The 23,301-nt window shown below is 49.8% G+C and overlaps 1 pseudogene; it reads left to right on the forward strand.

Moving 5' to 3' along the window:
- The window catches only part of LOC143692461 (uncharacterized), a 44,698-nt pseudogene extending 21,664 nt beyond the window's left edge, over positions 1 to 23,034 (forward strand).
- The last annotated feature ends 267 nt before the right edge of the window (positions 23,035 to 23,301 follow it).

Consider the following 23,301-nt stretch of genomic DNA (forward strand, 5'->3'; position numbering starts at 1 on the left):
GGACCTTGGGATCTGTGCTGGGCACAGAAGGTGTTTTCCATTGCTCTGAGACTGTCTGCTGTGCAAAGTGGATTTAATATCCAGCAGAGGAATGACTTTGGCATTTGATGGAGCTGTGCCTTCCCTTGCCTTTGTTGGCTGACAAGAAATGAACATCCCTCTGTGTCTCGGGCAGCTCCTTCTCCAAGGAAAGCAGGTGGGAGTTGGAGCCAAGGAGCTGAAAGCTGCAGGTGCAGCCTGGGCTGGAGGGAGCTCAGATTTGCACAAGGCTGCTCTGAGTTCATGGGCTTGGATGGGGGAAATGGTGGGGTGGGGGTAGGGACAGAGTCTGATTGATTGTCAGCCATGAAGGGTCTTGATTTTCATATCTATTCACACTGCATGAGGAGGTACTTGGATTCAGTGTCAATTGGAGATTGCACATATTGATTTATAAACAGGAAAAATCCTAAACAGGACCTAAAAAATATTTTCTCACTGTCATTTTAAATATAATGCATTCACTTTGGATATACTACTGAGATCTGTCTAATTAGCCACAAAGGATTTGAGAATTAAAATCAAATGATTCCCAGAGGTTTGGCCTGTTAAGGTGTTCTGAATGTTCATGAGCCCTGGGACACTGAATTCCTGCACTGAAGAGCTGAAGGCTGAACAAGCCTCTGGAGCAGGGAAATTCAGCAGCAGCCTCCAAGTTGCTGAGGATGTCAGCAGCCCCCACTGAGGCCATCCCTGCCCAGAGACCATGGGGGAATGGGCAGACAAGGAGAGCGTCCCTGGGGCTGGGGCAGCACAACTCAGAGGCACCAGCGGCTCCAGCTGGGCAATGGAGTGTGGAATGTGGCTGGGAAAGCCCTGCCTGGGCTGAGCCAAGCAGGACACACAAGCCCTGACTCTCATCCCCCAAAAAACTCTCTCAATGAGACATTTAAAAGGAATTTACAGTTGTTTGTATCCTCTGAGTTGGATGCACTGGAGAAATACCAACAAGGGATTCTCAGGAGCTCAAAGCAACAAAACAGACTTTACTGGCAAATTTAGAAAATCGGAGAAACTTTGGCAAAAGGTTTAATAGGACATTCAATCAACACAAAACACTTCTCAAAGCATTACCTTGGCCCATTCAACTTCATAAACTCATAGTTTGTTCAATTTTAAATTAATCAAAATTTGCAGGGGGACAAAAATAGAAGAAGACACAGGAAGAGAGAAAAATGTGAGATAGAGAAGCACACACACAGCTACAAACTCCTGGATTCCAGCAGTGTTCAGATGGAAATTCCAAGAGGAGGCTGGGTCAAGATGTGTGCTTGCCTTGTGGTCAGCCTTCAATATCCCTTGGTCTCCCTGGGCCCTTCCCCCGGGTGGAACTTGTGCTCATTTGGTCCCTCAGGAGCTGAGGAGCTGGGCTGGGGCTGCAGAGGTGGCTGTGGAGCATTGCCTGTGCTGTGCCAGGGACTGGCAGCCACTGCTGGGCTGGGATAGAGGCTCTGGGGGGATTGGGGTTCCAGGGCAGGGCAGGGCTGGGCTTCCAGGGCAGGGCAAGGCTGGACCTGCACCTTCCTCCCCCACACATAAAAATTTTTGACCCAACAATCTCCTCCAGTCTGTCACAATAGGGAATGTTGTAGGTGAAATCCCAATTCTGGCCATGGGCACCTGGCTGAGAAGGACTGTTCTTTTCCATAGGAATCAAAGCATGGAGCTCCAGGGTTTCAGCAGCAGATGAGAAGAGCCCCTCAAGATGCCAAGGCCAGCTAGACCAGTCAGGTAGTCCCTGGGAGGCCAAACCAGCCAGACCTGTTCCATGTTCCCTTGGCTTTATGGTGCTCCATAATGTCTTAATGGTGCCTTGATTCCATGGGATCCAGCAGTGTCACAATGGACCCTTGGTTCAATTGAGTTCCACAGCGTTGCAGTGGGTCCTTTTTTCCAGAAGGCCCTCCAATGTCACAATGGACTTTTGAACTGTGAGGGTTTTTGGTGTCACAATGGTCTCCATTGGCTCCACAGTGTCACAATGGACATTGATGACAAGGGGCCCCTCTGTGTCACTGTGGAACTTTGGTTCCATGCAGCCCTGCAGTGTCACAATGGTCTCCTTTGGTTCCCAGTGTCACAATGGACCACTGATGACATCAGGCCCTGCAATGTCACAATGGACATTTGGTTCCATGTAGCCCAGCAGTGTCACAAAGGCCTCTTGGTTTCACCAGGCCCCACAGTATCACAATGGCCCTCTTGGTTGTGTGGGGACTCCCAGGGTCACAATGGTCTCACTGATTCCATGAGGCCTCAGAGTGTCACAATGCTTTACTTATTTCATGGGGGCTCATAGTGTCACAATGGTCTCCAGGATTCCATGAGCCCCCTCAGTGTCACAATGGTCTCCTTGGTTCCATGGTGCCCCACAGTGTCACAATGGCCCCTTAGCTCCATGAGGCCATGAAGTGTCTTAATGGTGTCTCCATGGTTCCATGAGGCCTTGCAATGTCACAATGGACCTTTGGCTCCATGGCGTCTTGCAGTGTCACAATGGCCCGTTGGTCCCATGACACCTCAAAGTGTCACAATGGTCTCCACGGTTCCATGAGGCCCCACGGTGTCACAGTGGATCCTTGGTCTGATGGGACCTCTCAGTGTCACAATGATCCCTACATTCCTTGGAGCCACAGAGCATTAGCACAGTCCCTTTGGTTCCATGAGGCCCAGTGATGTCACAGCGCTCTCCATGATTCCATGAGGCCCCACAGCGTCACAATGGTCCCTCGGTGTCACAGGGCCCCAGAGTGTCACAATGGTTCCTTGGTCTCACAGGGCCCCACAGTGTCACAATGCTCCCTTGGTTCCATGGGCCCTGTGCTGCTGCATTCCCCCCTCCCCTTCTCAGGCCACCCTGCCAGCACAGAAATGCTCCTTGGGCCTCGGCCAACAGCCCCTGGGCTCAGCTCCTCTGCAGCTCATCACAAACACTGTCTGCTCCAGGCACTGCTGCTGCCCAACCAGCTCCTGCTTTCTGGAGGAGCAGCCCTGGGAACTGCTTTTGTTCCCTCCGTGGCACAACATCCCTGTTCTCACACTGCCAAAGAAAGCTGTTGGTGCCAAGTGCGGCCAGGATGAACCATTGCTGGGACTGAAGCCCCTCTCTTGGGGCCCTGCAAACAGCGCTCCAAAAGGAGCCCTTGGAGCTCTCCTGGGCCAGCGACTCCCTCTGAGTGGGGCCTCTCCCAGCCGGGAACTCTCCCGTTTGCTGCACTTGGGGATCCCCAACAACAACGGAGCCTGGGCCAATCCTCCCACTCCTCCAGGCTCAACCCTTGGCCCACTGGGGAGATGCCAAAGGATCCTCAGGGAGCATTTCCTGCCCTCAGGGGAATTTCTCCCAGGTGCCTTGCACTGACTCTTTGTGTCGGTGTGCACACAGGAGTGCCTGTGCTGGGGAAATGTGGCAGAAATGCTGCTCTCTGAGGGGTTTGAGTGCCTTGGATAGCTGAGTCAGCCAGGCCTGTAAGTGGGGTTACATCACGAGGAATAAGTTAAATGGTGTTAAGAGCTTTTTTTTGCTAAGTAAAGTTTAATATGTTATAATCTAAGTTAAATATTGTTTCATTTTTATTCCACCATTAAATCATTAAGTTATAGGTTGTGACTTAGGTTTAGTACTGTTAAGTGCTGTTCATTTGCTAAATTGTGAAGTTGAAGGTATCAGTTAAGGTTAAGGTATAAGTTAAGTCCTGTTGAGTTTGAGCTCTTTTAAGCTTTTAAGCCGTATTCCTTTTATCCCTGCCCTCACTCTCCTTTTGTCACACACATGCATAGGGACAGTTCTCGGTTCATTTCTGGTTTGATTGCCTAGATTATGTTTGGTTTTGTTATTGCTTTGTTTCCTTGGTGTGCCTGAAGTGTCCAGTCAGGAGCAGAGTGACTCTTGCCAAGGAACTTTGTGCTGCTGTTGCTTAATATTAAATCTGGTTTTTGCTGATCCCTTGCTGGGGATTTTTTCAGCGCTCTCAAGGCCTTGTTTGGTACCAGGGTGAAGGAGCCCTGGCCCAGGCTCTGGCCCTGGGGGACACGGGGACGCTGCCGGGGGGTCCCTGTCCCCCTGTGCCACCCCCAGGGCCCTGGCCCCCATCCCCGTGTCAGGCTCTGGGGTCGATCTCGTGGAACATCCTCTGGGGGAGGCTGCGGCACCGGGGGCGGGGGGACCCGGGGGGACAGGGGACCCCGGTGTGCACGAGCAGGGTTGGACTGCTCTGGGGGGGAACTGTGAGGGGGGCTGGGGCAGAGTGACCTCCCCAGTGACCTCACACAGCCCCTGTGATGCCACACAGCCTCTGTGATGTCACACTGCCGCTGTGATGTCACACAGTCCCTCTGCGATGTCACACAGCTCCCTGTGACATCACAGAGCCAACTCTATGATGTCACACTGTGATGTAATACAGCTGTTCTGTGATGTCACAGAAGATGCTGAGATGTCAAAAAGTCACTATGTCATGTCACTGTCTGTTCTGTGATGTCACAGCCTGCTCTGTGATGTTACACAGCCACCCCGTGATGTCACAACCCCCTCTCTGATGCCACAGAACCACATTCTCTGATGGCAGACTCTGCTCTATGGCCTCACATCCTACTCTGTGATGTCACAGCCAGCTCTGTGATGTCACAATCCCCTCAGTGATGTCACAGAACCCTCAAGAACTCAGTTACATTGAAACACTGAAGTTTCTTGTACTTTGAAGAGATCCCTGTCGGGGACACACCTGAGAAAGCATCCCAAGGTTCCAGGTAGAGCAGAACACTGGTGGCAGTGATGACAGGTGGGGACAAGCAAGGCAAAGGTGTCTCTGGTGCTGAGCAAACCTGCGCCTCTGTCCCTGCAGGCTGTGGGCATCCCCTGGCTGCCCCACCTAGCTGGCCCCTTCCTTTGCTGACAGCTCTGCCTCCTGCCTGCCTCTGCCTGCCCACACAAAGCCTTGGGCTGCTCCAGGCTCCTGCTGGGGGACGTGCTGCACCACAGCCCTGCCCTGCCAGGGAAATTTCTTTCTTGTTATGTCCTGTCTGGCCTTCCCCAGCTGCCCTTTCCATTAATTCTTTCTTTCTCTTGCTGTTCTCTACTATGTCAAAAGGATCCACCCTCTCTGAAACTACCCTTCAATACCTCCCAGGGCTCTCCTCTGATGTCCTCAGTCTCCACTCCACTGAGCACAGAGTTCCTGTGTCCCTATAGAGTGGTCAAGGACTTGAGGTCAAGAGCACCTGGACAAGAGGGACAGTTCTTTTCTATAAGAAGGAAAAGAACCCCAGGGTTTGAAGGCAGATGAGAAGCAGTCACCTGAGGCCAAGGCAGCCAGACCTGTCTGTCCTTGCAGCTTTTGTCTGAAAACAACCCTTGGATATATGGGGAATTTTGGGGGTGGAATTCCATTTCAGCCACGGGTTCCTGGACTGGAATGACAGTTCTCCACAGGAAGGAAAAGATGGAGCCCCAGTGTTTCAAAGGCTGATTAGAGGCGGCCCCAAGGAGGCCAAGGCCAGCCAGATCTGCTGTCAGGGAAGAATCCTTGGATAGACAGAATTTGGGAGGCCAAACCCCACTTTTGTCTATGGGCATCTGGATGAGAAGGACAGTTCTTTTCCATAAGAAAGGGAAGTACGGTGTTGCAGACATCGTTTTATGAAAATCCTTTCATTAGGATTTTTTCCTGCTGAGAAGCTGAGAGGCTTCAGCAACAAAATGTAAACAATGGTTATCTGCTGCTGTGGAATGCAACGGGTGCATCTGTGATTGGCCCATCTTGGGTGTTTACAATTAATGGCCAACCACAGCCCAGTTAGCTTGGACTCTCTGTCCGAGAGACAAACCATTATTATTCATTCTTTTCTATTCTTAGCTTAGCTAGATTTCTCAGATGAAACTTTCCTTCTATGCTTTTTAGTATAGTTTTATTGTAATGTATATCATAAAATAATAAATCAAGCCTTCTGAACATGAAGTCAACATTCTCGTCTCTTCCCTCACCTGAAAACCCCTGTGAACACCATCACAGTACGGAGCCCCAGTTCTTCAAAGGCAGATGAAAGCTGGCCCTCAGGAAGCCAAGGGAATCTGGACAGTCCTGGCAGCTTTTGTCTGGGAGCTATCCTTGGATATAAAGAATTTTGCAGGCAGATTCCCAGGTTTGGCCATGGATGCCTGGACATAAAAGATGTTTTTTTTTTAATGGGAAGAAAAGCACAGGTCCCCAGTGTTTTGAAGGCAGATGAGAGTTGGCCCCCAAGAAGGTGAGGCCAAGGCCAGCTAGAGTTTTCTGTCCTGGCAGGTTTCATATGGGAATAGTCTTTGGATATAATCAGATCTGGAGGAGGAATCCCAATTTCAGCCATGAACCCCTGGAGGAGAAGGACAGTTTGTTCCCACAGGAAGGAAAGCACACAACTCGAGGGTTTCAGGGGCTGATGAGAAGTGACTCTCAAGATGCCAAGGTCATCTGGACCAGTCAGGCAGTCCCCAGGAAGCCCAGCCAGCCAGACCTGTTCCATGTTCTTGGATCCTTGGGGCCCTGCAGCATCACAGTGGCCCCTTGGTTCCATGAGGCTCTGTAGGATCACAACAGATCTTTGTTTCCATGAGGCCCAGTGATATAACAATGGTCTCCTTGGCTCCACAGTGGCACAATGGCCCCTTGATTCCATGAGGCCTTGCAGTGTCAAAATGGTTTCCTTGTTTCCATGGGACTGAGAATGCCACAATGGTTCCATGAGGTTCCATGGAATGCCCATTGGTTCCATGAGGTCACATCGTTTCAAAATGGCCCCTTGGTTCTATTGGGTTCCTCAGGGTCACAATGGCCCCTTGGTTCCATGGGGACCCACAGTGTCACAGTGGCCCCTTGCTCCCATGAGACCTTGCAGTGTCACAGTGGTTGCCTTGGTTATACAAGGCCCTGCAGTGTCACAATGGCCCCTAGGTTCCAGTGGGTCCTGAAGTGTCATAATGGTCTCCATGGTTCTATGAGGCCCCACAATGTCACAATGGACTTTTGGTTCCATGAGCTTTTGTACTACCAACAACAGTCTCCATGGTTCAATGGTGCCACACAGTGTGACAACTGCCCCTTGACCTGCCAAGACTCCATAGTGTCACAATGATTCCTTGCTTCCATGAGGCCTTGTAGTGTCACAATGGCCCCTTGGTTCAGTGAAGCCTTTGGTGTCACAATAGTCTCCATGATTCCATAAGGCCTCGCAGTGTCACAACAGACCATTGGTTTCACTGAGCCCCACTGTGTTACTGTGGTCCCCTTGGCTCCACAAGGCTCTGAAGTGTCTCAATGGACCTTTGGTTCCATGATGCCCCAGAGTGTCACAATGGTATCCTTGCTTCCTTGGACCCTTCATCCCATGGAGACCCCCAGGGTTCACTGTAGTCCCATTGGTTCCATGAGGCCCTGCCACGCTGTTATGGCCCCTTGGTTCCAGTGGGTCCCAAAGTATCAGAATAGTGTCCATTGAGGCCCTGCAATGTCACTGTGCTCGCCTTGGTTCCCCAGGCCCCCACAGTGTAACAATGAACGCTTGGTTCCATGAGGTTCCTCAGTCACAATGGTTTCCTTGGATCTGCAGTGTAACAGTGGCCCCTTGGCTCCATGTGGCCACGCTGTGTCACAATGGCTTATGGTTCCATGAGGCCACAGAGTTAAACAAGGGACCCTTGGTTCCATAAGGCCTTGCTGAGTCACAATGGATTTCTGGTTCCATGAGCTTTCACACTGCCCACAGCAGTCTCCTTGGTTCTGCAGTGTCACAATGGACCCATGATTCCGCAAGGCCTTGATGAGTCAGAATGGCCCCTTGGTTCCAAGAGGTTTCTCAGGGTCACAATGGTGTCCTTGGATCTGCAGTATCACCATGTGGTGTATCACAATTGGTTCAACGTAGCCCCAATGTGCCAAAATGGATTTTGGTTCCATGGGGTTCTGCAGAGTCACAATGGACCCTTTGTTCCATGAGTTTGCACAGTGTCACAGCTGACTCCTTGTTCTGTAAGGCCTTGCCATCACCAAGTCTCTAAAATATCAGAATAAGGCTCCTTAACACTAATTTCCTATTTAAGAGGGTATCATTTATTCAGGCCTGACGTCTAGTGAGGGATAGACCCAATCTTATGTGGACATGTAATTCTACCAGCGTTGCTAAATGTGTATCACAATTTACCCATTACCATAAAACCCACCCCAAGTTCCCAGTTTCAGTCCTTCTTTTTTCTGCCACTACATTCTTGAGCCACATGTCTTCTTGTCTTCCAGCCATCCTTGCTGGGAAAGCAGCCCCTGCATGGCTTGTTCCTGTGCTGAAAGTTCACAGGCACAGTAAAAATTGAATGAACCCTTTTGGTATTAAGCCAAAGGCTTTGTGTGGGCAGGCAGAGGCAGGCAGGAGGCAGAGCTGTCAGAAAAGGAAGGGGCCAGCCAGGTGGGGCAGCCAGGGGATGCCAGCAGCCTGCAGGGACAGAGGCGCAGGGCAGGGACACCGTAGGACAGCCTGGGCTGCACAGGGCACAGGGATGGGCAGCAGCTGCAAGAGAGCCCTGCCAGAGCCAACTTGGGCAGCACTTTGGCCATGGCAGACACAAAGAGCACCAAAGCCCCAGAGGGTCATTAAAGCCCTTGTGCTGTGTCTGTGCTGCTGAGCTGGGCCGGGCTCCTGGCCCAGAGGCAGCTCCTGACAAGGGCAGCAGAGCTGCAGAGAGACAGCTCTGGCCAGGAGCAGCTCCTGTGCACAGCCCAGCAGGGCTGGGGCACTGCCAGGGCCCCTCAGGGACACCAGCAGGGCACAGACTGAGCTCCCAGGGGCTCAGCACTGGCAGGGGCTGTGGCATGTCCCAGAGGGGGCTGTGTCACAGCAGCTCCTCTGTGGCTGTGTCATGGAGGCACAGAGCAGCTGTGATGTCATCAAGGGGCAGTGTGACAGCACAGAGTGGGCTGTGTGAAGTCACAGATTGGGCTCTGACATCACAGAGTTTGTTGTGTGAGGTCATTGAGCAGCTACAGGATCATAAAGGGAACTGTGTGACATCACAGAGCAGGCTGTGAGATCATGGCATGGCTGTGTGAAATCATAGAGGGGGCTGTGCGGTCAAAGTGTGTGCTCTGACATTACAGAGTGTCAGTATGACATCACAGAGAGGGTTTTGTGGCATCACTGAGGGGGTTGTGACATCACAGAGCTGGCTGTGACATCATAGAGCAGGGTGTGAGGCCATAGAGCAGATCCTGCCATCACATAGAGTGGCTCGGTGACATCAGAGAGTGTGTTGTGACAACTCTGGGTGGCTGTGTAACATCATGGAGCAGGCTGTGACATCACAGAACAGACTGACATCACAGGGTGACTTTGTGAGATCACAGAGACTTCTGAGCCATCACATTGCAGCTGCATTACATTCCAGGGTGACATCACAGAGATGGCTCTGTGACACCAGAGGGGCTGTGTGACATCGCAAAAGAGGTGGGTGACATCACAGGGGCTGTGTGACATCACAGGGGCAGTGTGACATCACAAGGGCTGTGTGAGGTCCCTGGGGAGGTCACTCTGCCCCGGCCCCCCTCACAGTTCCCCCCAGAGCAGTCCAACCCTGCTCGTGCACAGCGGGGTCCCCTGTCCCCCCGGGTCCCCCCGCCCCCGGCCCCGCAGCCTCCCCCAGAGGATGTTCCACGAGATCAACCCCAGAGCCTGACACGGGGATGGGGGCCGGGGCCCTGCGGGTGGCACAGGGGGACAGGGACCCCCCGGCAGCATCCCCATGTCCCCCAGGGCCAGAGCCTGGGCCAGGGCTCCTTCACCCTGGTACCAACGAGGCCTTGAGAGCGCTGAAAAAATCCCCAGCAAGGGATCAGCAAAAACCAGATTTAATATTAAGCAACAGCAGCACAAAGTTCCTTGGCAAGAGTCACTCTGCTCCTGACTGGACACTTCAGGCCCAGCAAGGAAATAAAGCAACAACAAAACCAAACAGAATCCAGGCAATCAAACCAGAAATGAGCCGAGAACTATCCCTGTGGGTTTGTGTGTGACACAACTACAGTGAGGGCAAGGATAAAAGGAATATGGTCTAAGAGCTTAACACAGCTCAAACCTAACAGGACTTAACTTATACCTTCAACTTCAGAATTTAACAAAAGAACATAGCTTAACAGTATTTAACCTAACTTATAACCTATGACTTAGAAATTTAAAAGAGGAATAAGACTTAAAAATATTTAACTCAGCTTATAACTTATATTAAACATAAAACTTAGCAAAAGAAAAACTCAAATCAGCATTTAACATCACTTAGACCTTATGATTTAACCTTACCTTCAGGCCTGACTGACTCAGCTATCCAGGGCTCTCAAACCCCTCAGAGAGCAGGATTTCTGCCACATTTCCCCAGCACGGGCACTCCTGTGTGCACACAGACACAAAGAGTCAGTGCAAGGCACCTGTGAGAAATTCCCCTGAGGGCAGGAAATGCTCCCTGTGGATCCTTTGGCATCTCCCCAGTGGGCCAAGGGTTGAGCCTGGAGGATTGGGGGGATTGGCCCAGGCTCCATCATTGTTGGGGATCCCCGAGTGCAGCAAACGGGAGAGTTCCCGGCTGGGAGAGGCCCCACTCAGAGGGAGTCGCTGGCCCAGGAGAGCTCCAAGGGCTCCTTTTGGAGCGCTGTTTGCAGGGCCCCAAGAGAGGGGCTTCAGTCCCAGCAATGGTTCATCCTGGCCGCACTTGGCACCAACAGCTTTCTTTGGCAGTGTGAGAACAGGGATGTTGTGCCACGGAGGGAACAAAAGCAGTTCCCAGGGCTGCTCCTACAGAAAGCAGGAGCTGGTTGGGCAGCAGCAGTGCCTGGAGCAGACAGTGTTTGTGAGGAGCTGCAGAGGAGCTGAGCCCAGGGGCTGTTGGCCGAGCCCCAAGGAGCATTTCTGTGCTGGCAGGGCGGCCTGAGAAGGGCAGGGGGGAATGCAGCAGCACAGGGCCCATGGAACCAAGGGAGCATTGTGACACTGTAGGGCCCTGTGAGACCAAGGGGGACCATTGTGACACTGTGGGGCCTCATGGAACTGTGGAGACCATTGTGACACTTTGGGGTGTCTTGGAACCAAGGGGCCATTGTGACACTGCAAGACCCCATGGTCTCACAATGGTGCCAAGGGTCCACTGTGACATTGCAAGGCATCATGGAAACATGGGGAGTCCATTAAGACACTACATAGCCTCATGGCACCAAGGAGACCATTGTGACACTGAGGGGACTCATGGAATCATGGAGACCATTGTGGTGCTATGTCGGCGAATGGAATAGGCAAAGCATTGTGACACTGTGAGGCCTCATGGAACCAGTGAGACCATTGTGACCCTGGGGGTCCCCACACAACCAAGAGGACCATTGTGATACTGTGGGGCCTGGTGAAACCAAGAGGCCTTTGTGACACTGCAGGGCTGCATGGAACCAAAGCTCCAGGGTGACATTGCCAGGCCTCCTCCCATCAATGGTCCATTGTGACACTGTGGAGCCAAAGGAGACCATTGTGACACTGCAAACTCCCAGGGTCCAAAGGTCCATTGTGACATTGCAGGGCTCATGGAACAGAGGCGTCACGTGACACCGTGGGGGCCTGTGGAACCATGGAGACCATTGTGACACTGCAAGGCCTCATGGAATCCTTGGGACCATTGTGACACTGCAGGGCCTTCTGGAACCTAGGGGCCACTGTGACGTTGTGGAACCCAATCAAAAGAAGGGTCTGTTGTGACACTGCTGGACCCCATGGAATCAAGTCACCATTATGACACTGCGGGGCCCCATGGGTCCAAGGAGCCCTTCTGACCTTATGGGGCGCCATAAAACCAAAAGAACATGGAACAGGTCTGGCTGGTTTGGCCTCCCAGGGACCACCTGACTGGTCCAGCTGACCTTGGCATGTTGAAAGTCTCTTCTCATCTCCTGCTGAAACACTGGGGTTCCACACTTTCCTTCCCAATGGAGAAGAACTCTCCTTCTCCTCCAGGCACCCATTGCCAGAATTGGGATTTCACCTCCAAATTTCCTTATATCCAGTGATTATTCCCATAAGAATATTGCCAGGACAAGTCTGTCTTGCAGTGGTTTCACAAGGGTCACCTCATCTGTCCCTTAAACCCTGGGGAAGGCTGCATGCTCCCCTTCCTATGGGAAAGAACTGTCCAGCTTCTCCATGAACCCATGGGTGAGATTGGGCTTCCACCTCCAAATTCCCTATATCCAAAGAATGCTCCCAGACAAAATCTGCCATTCCTGACAAGTCTGAATGGCCTTGGCCTAGTGAGGCTCTCACTTGCCTTCCAAACACTGGGGCTCTCTGCTTTCCTTCCTATGGAAAAGAACTGTCCTTCTCGGCCAGGTGCCCATGGCCAGAATTGGAGTTCCACCTCCAGCATTGCCGGTTGTGACAGACTGGAGGAGATTGTTGGCTCGAAACATTTCATGTGTGGGGGAGGAAGGGGCAGGTGCAGCCTTGCCCTGCCCTGGAAGCCCAGCCGTGCCCTGCCCTGGAACCCCAATCCCCCCAGAGCCTCTATCCCAGCCCAGCAGTGGCTGCCAGTCCCTGGCACAGCACAGGAAATGCTCCACAGCCACCTCTGCAGCCCCCAGCCCAGCTCCTGAGGGACCAAATGAGCCCAAGCCCCACCTGGGGGAAGGGCCCAGGGAGACCAAGGGGTATTGAAGGCTGACCACAAGGCAAGCACACATCTTGACCCTGCATCCTCTTGGAATTTCCATCGGAACACTGCTGGAATCCAGGAGTTGGTAGCTGTGTGTATGTCGGGATCGTTAGCTCGTCCGAGTGATCCCAAGAAAAGTTTGAAAGTCTCTTTTCCCAGCCTGGCGCTTGAAGAAGGAGTCAGAGCTCTTCATTTCTTGGTCTCAAGGTTGTTTATTTTACCTTATCTATACAAAATTTTCTTCTGCCCTGCCGAGGTCAGATCAGCAGGACAGTCCAAGGCATTCTGCCTGCCCCCAGGGTGGTGTTATGTCTTTATACTAAAAACTACGTGTAGAATGTTTACAATTTCTTTCCAATACCTATCACCTATGTTAGACAGTGAGCTTCTACTCGAAACCAATCTCTAAGTGCCAACATCACAGCAGAAGATGGAGGCCAAGAAGAAGAAGGAGAAAATACCCAGTTCCAAGTTCCCTCCATGTTGCCTCCTGGACCCCCATACCAAAAACTCTAAAATCTACTTTTCCACCCCATGATAACTTCACTAATATTCTACTTAATCTGTTGTGGCTTGCCGATTTTCATACAAGGTTGGTAATTTGCTCCACGGGTCATAATCAAAACCACAGGTGTTTTGGGCTCTGTGCCACGGTCTCTGAGACCCCTGGCAGGGTTCTTGGCTGCTCAGGACAGCCAGGGGTATATTCAGGGTCCTGACATATGTGCACTTCTTTAAATCATATTTTCTCTCTTTCTGTGTCTACTTCTATATACGTTCTCTTGGACATTTTGTTTAACTTTAAATAGAACAGGCTTAGAGTTTGTGAAGTGGAATGGGCCAAGATAATGCTGTGATAGGTTTTTTTTTGTTGATTGAATGTCATATTAAAACTTTTGCCAAAGCTTCTCTGATTTTCTGAAGTTCCAAGTAAAGTTCCTGTTTTGTTGTTTTGAGCTCCTAAAAATCTCTTATTGATATTTCTTAGTGCATCTAACTTAGAGTACACAAACAACTTGAATTCCTTTTAAATGTCTCCTTGAGAGCATTTTTTAGTGGATGTGAGTCAGGGCTTGTGTGTCCTGCTTGGCCCAGCCCAGGCAGGGCTTTCCCAGCCACATTCCACACTCCATTGCCCAGCTGGAGCCGCTGGTGCCTCTGAGTTGTGCTGCCCCAGCCCCAGGGACGCTCTCCTTGTCTGCCCATTCCCCCACGGTCTCTGGGCAGGGATGGCCTCACTGGGGGCTGCTGACATCCTCAGCAACTTGGAGGCTGCTGCTGAATTTCACTGCTCCAGAGGCTTGTTCAGCCTTCAGCTCTTCAGTGCAGGAATTCAGTGTCCCAGGGCTCATTAACATTCAGAGCACCTTAACAGGCCAAGCCTCAGGGAATCATTTGATTTAATTTTCCAAATCACTTGTTCAGCCTTCAGCTCTTCAGTGCAGGGATTCAGTGTCCCATGGCTCATTAACATTCAGAACACCTTAACAGGCCAAGCCTCAGGGAATAATTTGATTTAATTTTCCAAATCATTTGTTCAGCCTTCAGCTCTTCAGTGCAGGGATTCAGTGTCCCATGGCTCATTAACATTCTGTCATGGTTTGACACTGACACAATGCCAGTGCCCCCATGAGGATACCCTCTCCCTGGTTTCTGCTGTGAGATGTGACCAGGAATAAGCAAAGCAGGCTCCCACTTGGAAATGAAGAAAACAAAACTTTATTAACTACACTACAACTATAGATAAAAAGGAACACACACAGGAAAATGAAAACCTTACAAGTACATTTCCTCCTCCCCCCACCAAATTCCCAACACAATACATCTATTCCCCAAATCACCAACTCCTGGTCCAGCACCACCTTTTAGACAATCAATCCTCAGTTCATCAAGAGGAGAGGAGTCCTTCTTGTACCATGGGCTTCCCCTGGAAACACAGCTGAAGCCTCGTGTGTTTCTGTGTCACTCGTGGCACTGCCCAGAGTACATCTGCCGTCGTGACTTCTTCCTTTCATGTCCAGTGCTCTCACCACTGAACACAGACCAGAGCTGCTTCTAGGGTTATCTTTTTAGGGATGCTTTGTCCCGATCCAAAAAAGGCACAGTCTCTCCTTTGGGACACCTGTCCCCACAATCTCTCCTTTGGGACACCTGTCCCCCCCATATTTTTCCACCCCCTGGGGCTGAGGGGCATCAACACTGAACTCTCTTGGTTCTGAGGCATTGCCTCCCCCTAGAATGCAGTCTCTGTGTCACAAGGAACATGGTTCTGTCCATGGCTGTACAAAAAGAGTCCAGCAAAATCCACTCCATCATCTCTTCCCTCTAGGATTCTTCTCTATTCTTCCACTCTCTCTCACTCGGCCAGACCTCTCACACTTGCACATTTCCTTCATCATCTTCCACTAGATCTTCTAGGAGACGTCAATGTTCTGTAAAGTTCTCATTCTCCAAAAAGGGGTTAAAAGCTCCTACAAGCGGCCGGCTGCAACCCCCCCTTCTTCTCCGTCCCAGCCGTGCTGCCGGCACAGGCCCATGTTTATCCAGTTTCAAGGTTACAGTCTCGGGCACTGGCTCTCTCTCTCTCTCTGTGTCTCTCAGGGGGGGCTGCCCGATGGCTCCCGGTGTCTCTCTCTCTCTCTTCCACCCTTCCACCCCCGGGCTCAGGCCTACCTCTCCCGGCCATGGCTTTCCCCTCCCCCTGCCCAGCCAGCAGCTGGGCCGGGGCAGAGACCCGAACTCTTTCCCGCCAGAAACCCAAGAGAACCTCCCAGGGGAGAGCTCTGCTTTTAACCCCGTGCTCTCAGAGGCGTGTCCAATGTCCCAATGGCCAGGTTAAATGCCAATATTAAAATCTGAATATCCATTGGCCCAAAACACAGCATCCCAAAAAACACATTTCCTGTCAAACCACCACACAGAGAAAGGCCAGGGACCCAAGAAGGAGTGGCTGTGGAGAGCAGCACCTGAGAGACAGCGTTTGTGTCATGTGGAGCATCCGGCAGGAGCCAGCAACACCGTGCCTTCTGCTGCTGATGGCCCCTTCAGCAGGGACCCCTGCAGTACCCTTTCAAGCTCCAGTGAAGACCTCTATCTTACCTTTTAGTTACCTAAGTTAATTAGCTGTTTATTAGATTGATAAGTAATTGATAATTCTCAATTAATTGTTAATAAACAATTGTTAATAAATTGTTGATTGTCAGCTTGTCTTGGTTTGAAAGACAGATGTCTGCAGGACCTCTCTAGAATGGAGAATGTGACCCCCTTCCCTCTAAATTATTATAATTTTGAAATTGAGGGGCTTTCAGGCAAAGATATGGGAAGAGGAGTAACAGTTCTTTACCAATATGTACAGCAAGGCAAACAAACACCACCACCAGCAGCAACAAACAGAAACAGATACCCAAGGGCAGCTTTCCCTCGGCTGCAGGCACTTTCCTTTTGGTGTAGTTCTGGTCACAGCCAAGCAGGGAAGGGAGGCAAATAAATAATGAATAAAGCAATTGCTTGGGAAATTTTAATTATTGTTGAAGGCCCCAAAAAGTGACACAGCACTTGAGATGTGTCTTCATCAGTGCCCAGCACAGGACAATCACTGCCCTGATCCTGATGGCTGCACTATTGCTGATACAGGCCAGGATGCTGATTGGCCTTTTTCCCCACCTGGGCACACCTGGGCTCAGGTTCAGGTGTTGTCAATCGGCTTCACAGCCACTCTTTCCACAGCTGGGAGCTGCAGAGGGTCAGTGTGGCCAAAGTGTACAACCCAGCACTTGGTCCTGTTTACCCTCATGCCAGTGGTCTCAGCCCATGGATCCAGCCTGCCCAGGACCCTCTGCAGCCTTCCTGTCCTCCAGCAGATCTGCCCTCTGACCCATCCTGACATCACCCAAGGAAGGACATTGAGGATCTGGACCAAACCCAGAGAAGAAAAAAGAAGTTGATTAAGGGTCTAGAGAATAAGTCTGATGAGAAATGGCTGAGAGAACTAAGGGAGCTCAGGAGGGCTCAGTCTTGAGCAAAGGAGGCCCAGGGGGAACATTTTCACTCTCTACACCACCCTGACAGGAGGTTGTAGTAAGATGGGGATTGGGCTCTCCTCACAGACAAGCAGTGACAGGACAAGAAGACACAGTCTTAAGCTGCACCAGGGAGGTTAAGTTGGACATCAGAGGAATTTCTTCACAGAAAGGTTTCTTAAGCATTGGAAGGCATTGCCCAGGGTCTCTGAATATGTTCAAAGACCAGCTGGATGTGGCACTCAGTGCTCTGGTCTGTTTGACAAGGTGGTGTTTGGTCCAAAGCTTGAGGCAATGATCTCAGTGATCTCTTACAACCTCATTGATTCTGGGATTCTTTGAAGTTAACACCTGGTAAAGACAGACAATCCTTTCAAGTTAAGTATGTGTGCTGGTTCAGGGTAAATTTGGGAGAGAATCCCCTAAGGGGTTCCTCTAGGAAGCAGATTCAATCAGCCTCTCCCCCAGCCAGTCAGGGAAAAAATACCTCCTTGGAGAAAAGTGGAAAAACCTGTTTTTTGGAAAAACCTTGTTTAATAAACCTCAATTTATTAAACAAGAAAACATAAACAAGATTAATCAATAAAACCTCTTGCTGCTGGAAAAGAGATGACAAACTCAGAAAGTCCCTCCCCAGGTTGCAGCTCAGCTCACTCAGGCTCTGATCAGTCCCTCTGGTGCTGGAAATGCCACAGCCCAGGCCTGGCCTGGTGGGCCACAGGTGCAGCTGCTGGTGCTCTTCTGCTGTTCGGTCCGGAGCAGGTCTAAACAGGTCCAAAGAAAAGTAAAATTCTCACAGTCCAGGGAACTTTTTTGCCTCGGCTAGCTAAAACTAACCAAAACAAAGGGGAGCTCTGTCCCAGTGTCTGTCCATCTGCAGACAACACAGTCCAGGAGCAGGAATGTGGAGGAGTGAGTGCAGTGTCTGAAAACAAAACTCTGTGCTTCTTCTCTCCCCACTTCGCACTTGGAACAAGTCTTAAAGGTGCAAAACTTATTATTCATCATAAACAGAACAGATGATTGGGGATAAAAGCATCATATAGTTAGCCTAGGACAGTATGATAAACTATAATGTTTTGTAAAAGGATTTTACAGGAGCTCACATGTTACCCTGACCAATCAATATGATAGACATAAATCCCTAGAATTGTTAACTGTTCCCTGGCCTATTTATCCACAAAGCACACAGTATTCTACAGTTTTAGAGCTATAATGAATCTTTAAAATCATATTAAGGTAGAATTAAATAATAATTTAATTGCCAATAGCAAGAATCCTGTTAAATTGTTTGAGCAGGAAGAGGAAATCCACCTGCCTTTGAAAATTTGTAATAAAGTTAATGGTATAAGTTCTTCAGCAGCAATTGTTTGAGTTGTCTCTGGATGTAACATATAGGTAAATGAACCATGATTTTCTTGAATGGTTCCTAAATTGCACTGTGTTTTCTTTATCATTGTGCATGTTTTCCTTAATTTTCTAGCTTGTGTGGGCAAGGACAAAATACACAAGATACAAATTCATGAAGAATGCAGGAGGTTCTGGATTGTTCATGCATAATCTGTGACCAAAGCCTCGTGTCAGCCATACAGTGCAGTCTCAAGCTCAGCACAAAGATTTTCAGCTTTGAAAAGCATAGTTTTTATAATAAAATATGTTACCTTTTTTTATATATAGTAGCTATTTCTATGATGCCTGCCTTTGACTTGCTCTTGCATGGTTTAAATGTAAGACACTCCAAACACATGCCAAAAGAACTCAGTCAGGGGGCTCCAGCCTGAAGCAGGTACACCAGTGCTCTGGCCAGAATCTGCTTATCAGCTTTCATGTGACATTCTTACGTGTTACGAGTTGAAAGTGAAGTCTTGTCTTGAATTAGTCTAATGAAACATTTTCCATTTGGAGTAGAGAAGACCATAATTCTAATCTTTTATGAAAGCCTTACAAATTAACTTGAGAAGAATAAATAGAAGATCTTTTCATGTATGTAATTGGAAGAGAATTTTGTGTTCTAGCAGCTTCTCATGATTTATCTTAATGGTGGCAAATTTATTGAGACGACAAAGAGAGGAGCAAGGAATCTGCCTGTCTATGTGTTTCCTCTTGTTGTCTAACAGTAGCTGCATCACTGGAAAATGTGTTGTAATGAGAATATTTTTTTTTTCAGTAGGAGAATAAACTGTTTTATAGAGTTCTGGATTGAGCCAAATGACTTTTCAAGCCCAGAAATTAAATTTTGAAATGTGTCAACTTAGATTCTAGCTTTGTTTTCAGCTGCTGCTGATGCAGGTTTTCTCTTTTGGTGTCCAACTGACATACTGTATGAATACTTAATAAATGAGTTGCACATAGGGTGGTGGGAAAAGATGGTATATTGCCATACTTTCTTTGACTTAATCACAGCCTGTGCAGTACTTCTAAGGATCTGTAGGGAATAAAGTTATCCCTATAGGTATGTCTTTAAAAAGCTTTTACCCTAGAGAGTTGCCAGAATGTGATGTGTATCTGTTATTGATTGTGAAAAATGCGTACTATGTGATTGGCTCTGCACAAGTATTAAAATGAATATAATATGTGTTATGTTGGAAGGTTTTGTTGTATTAATTTTTTGTAGTGCTGTATTAATCTTTTTAAGCAGTGTGGTAAATATAGTTTTAGGCTATAGCATAGTATTAAAATAAAAAATTATGTGATGTAAGATACTTTTTGTAACTAGCACAAGGAATGGATAAGATAACCAAGAAATTCTTCACATAAAGAAAACAGCAACAAGACACCAAAAGAAGAATTATTGCCCCCTTATTGGGACAATCCAGACTTCTTCCAGACTTCTAGGAGCCAAGAAATTGATGTACAAGATGAGGGGGGGCAGCAGAAATTAAGCAGAAGACACTCTTTGTGTGAAAGGAATGTTTGAATTGTGTATGAGATATATGAATATGCAACAGGCTATTTCTTTTAAGGGTTCCTTCCTTTGTTAGCGAAGTGTGCTTTTGTGGCAGAGCAAAGCACCTGGACATCCCTAATTCTTTACCTTTACTGTCTTTTATTGTCCTAACTTTGATTGTCCAAATTCTTATTGTTCTAATTTTTATTACTGTTTTATTACTATTAAACTTCTAAAATTTTAACATGGGATTGGCATTTTTCACACTGCCACTGGGTGAGTTCCCACCTCAGGGAGAGGGAGGAGGTGATGATCCCACCCATGGCTGCTGCTGGGTCTGAGATAAAGCTGAGCCAGAGCTTCAGCATCTCTCCCAAAACCACAGAATCACAGAATGGCTTGGTTTGAAAGAGACCTTCAAGTTCATTTCATTCCACCCTCTGCCCTGGGCAGGGACACCTTCCACTATCCCAGGCTGCTCCAAGCCCTGTCCAGCCTGGCCTTGGACCCTGCCAGGGATCCAGGGGCAGCCACGGCTTCTCTGGGCAAGCTCTGATCTCTGCCCCGGTGAGCAGGGACAGGACCCGAGGGAACGGCTGGAGCTGGGCCAGGGCAGGGCTGGGCTGGGGATCAGCAAAAGCTTCTTCCCCCAGAGGGGGCTCGGGCACTGCCCAGGCTCCTCAGGGAATGGGCACAGCCCCGAGGTTGTCGGAGCTCCAGAGGCCTTTGGACACCGCTCCCAGGGCTGCCCAGGCTGCGATTGTTGGGGGAACTGTGCAGGGCTGGGGGCTGGACTGGCTGATCCCAATGGGCCCTGCCAGCTCAGCCCCTTCTGCAATTCTCACCCTTTGGCTCAGCCTTTGTGTCCCCTTGAGGCGCTGGCAGAGCTGTTGGGGACAGGGCAGGAGCGGGGCAGCCCCAGCATTGCCCTGTGTGTGACACCCCAGCGGTGACAGCCCCAGTGTTCCCCTGTGTGTGACACCCCAGCGGTGACAGACCCAGCGTTGCCCTGTGTGTGACACCCCAGCAGTGACAGCCCCAGTGTTCCCCTGTGTGTGCCCTGTGTGTGCCAGGGGATGCCAACAGCCTGCAGGGACAGAGGCGCAGGTTTGCTCAGCACCAGAGACACCCTTGCCTTGCTTGTCCCCACCTGTCATCACTGCCACCAGTGTTCTGCTCTACCTGGAACCTGGGGACACTTTCTCAGTCCTGTCCCTCAGATGGATCTATTTAAAATATGAGAAACGTTCTTGTTTCACCCTCTTTTTGAGTCCCTGAGAAGTTCTTTGAGCACACTCTTAGGGACTGAGTCTGATGCAAAGGGCACGAAAGCCCCAGAGGGTCATTACAGCCCTTGTGCTGTGTCTGTGCTGCTGAGCTGGGCCGGGCTCCTGGCCCAGAGGCAGCTCCTGGCAAGCGCAGCAGAGCTGCAGAGAGACAGCTCTGGCCAGGAGCAGCTCCTGTGCACAGCCCAGCAGGGCTGGGGCACTGCCAGGGCCCCTCAGGGACACCAGCAGGGCACAGACAGAGCTCCCAGGGGCTCAGCACTGGCAGGGGCTGTGGCATGTCCCAGAGGGGGCTGTGTCACAGCAGCTCCTCTGTGGCTGTGTCATGGAGGCACAGAGCATCTGTGATGTCAGCAAGGGGCTGTGTGACAGCACAGAATGGGCTGTGTGAGGTCACAGACAGGGCTATGACAAGACAGAGTTTGTTGTGTGAGGTCACTGAGCAGCTGGAGCATCATAGAGGGAACTGTATGACATCATAGAGGGGTTCTGTGACATCACAGAGCAGGCTGTGACATCATGGCATGGCTGTATGGCATCATAGAGCTGGCTGTGAGGTCAGAGTGTATACTGTGACCTTACAAAGTGGCAATATGACATCACAGAGAGGGTTTTGTGATATCATTGAGGGGTTTATGACATCACACATCTGTCTGTGACATCACAGAGTACGGTGTGAGGCCATAGAGCAGATCCTGAATTCATAGAGGGTGGCTCTGTGACATCAGAGAGAGCATTGCGACATCACTGGCCAGATGTGTAACATCATAGAGCAGGCTATGACATCACAGTACAGATTGTGACATCACAGGGTGACTTTCTGACATCACAGAGTCTTCTGCGACATCACAGTGCAGCTGCATGACATTCCAGGGTGACATCCCAGATTTGGCTGTGTGACATCACAGGGGCTGTGTGAGGTCACTGGGGAGGTCACTCTTCCCCGGCCCCCTCACAGTTCCCCCCAGAGCAGTCCAACCCTGCTCGTGCACAGCGGGGTCCCCTGTCCCCCCGGGTCCCCCCGCCCCCGGCGCCGCAGCCTCCCCCAGGGGATGTTCCACGAGATCGACCCCAGAGCCTGACACGGGGACGGGGGGCCGGGGCCCTGGGGGTGGCACAGGGGGACAGGGACCCCCCGGCAGCGTCCCCGTGTCCCCCAGGGCCAGAGCCTGGGCCAGGGCTCCTTCACCCTGGTACCAACGAGGCCTTGAGAGCGCTGAAAAAATCCCCAGCAAGGGATCAGCAAAAACCAGATTGAATATTAAGGGACAGCAGCACAAAGTTCCTTGGCAGGAGTCACTCTGCTCCTGACTGGACACTTCAGGCCCAGCAAGGAAACAAAGCAACAACAAAACCAAATAAAGTCTGGACAATCAAACCAGAAATGAGCCGAGAACTGTCCCTGTGTGTGTGTGTGTATGACACAAGGACAGTGAGGGCAAGGATAAAAGGAATACGGCCCAAAAGCTGAACAGAGCTCAAACTTAACAGGACTTAACTTACACTTTAACCTTAACTGATACCTTCAACTTGACAATTTAGCAAAAGAACAGCACTTAACTTTAACACCGGCTGGGGTTTTATTTACGGATGCGAACGAGATGGGGCTGCTATGGAAAGTGTCTCGAGCTGTTTCTTTTTTCAGCATCAGTCTCATTACATGATTATGATAATGGGAAGATGCTAGCAGCTCACAATCCAGGCAGCAGGCCAGAAAACTTCATGTTACAACATACTTTATAAGCTTCTTGACCAATCACACAAAGCAAAAGCATATTGACAGTAGTTCTATCCAATCACCATAAGCACACGTACCTTTGGTTAAAACAATGCTTGCTCTTTTAGAATACAGTACCTGTTTGTAAGAGACAACGCACAGAGCTCCATTACTAAGCTTTAACCTTCCTAATATCTTGCTAGATAAACTTTCTGAACTTAGAGAGCTATTCAGACAAGCATTAATACATAGGCTATTGTTCTATTTGCCCTTGCCTTTTCTACAGTTTAAATAATTTTTCTGCTGACCTATCTCATGACTGTTGCTTTAGCACTGTTCACAATTCTGCTGTATCTGAGGCCTGTCTTTTGCAGCTTTCCTAGAACCCTCTAATTTTATGGATTCCCACAAACAGTATTTAACCTAACTTACAACCTATGACTTAATGATTTAATGGTAGAATAACATTAAACAATATTCAACTTAGCTTATATCATATTAAACTTTACTTAGCAAAAAAAAGCTCTTAACACCATTTACCTTATTCCTCATGATGTAACCTTACTTACAGGCCTGACTGACTCAGCTATCCAAGGCTCTCAAACCCCTCAGAGAGCAGCATTTCTGCCACATTTCCCCAGCACAGGCAC

This window comes from Agelaius phoeniceus (genome assembly GCF_051311805.1).
Source record: "Agelaius phoeniceus isolate bAgePho1 chromosome W unlocalized genomic scaffold, bAgePho1.hap1 SUPER_W_unloc_1, whole genome shotgun sequence".
NCBI lineage: Eukaryota > Metazoa > Chordata > Aves > Passeriformes > Icteridae > Agelaius > Agelaius phoeniceus.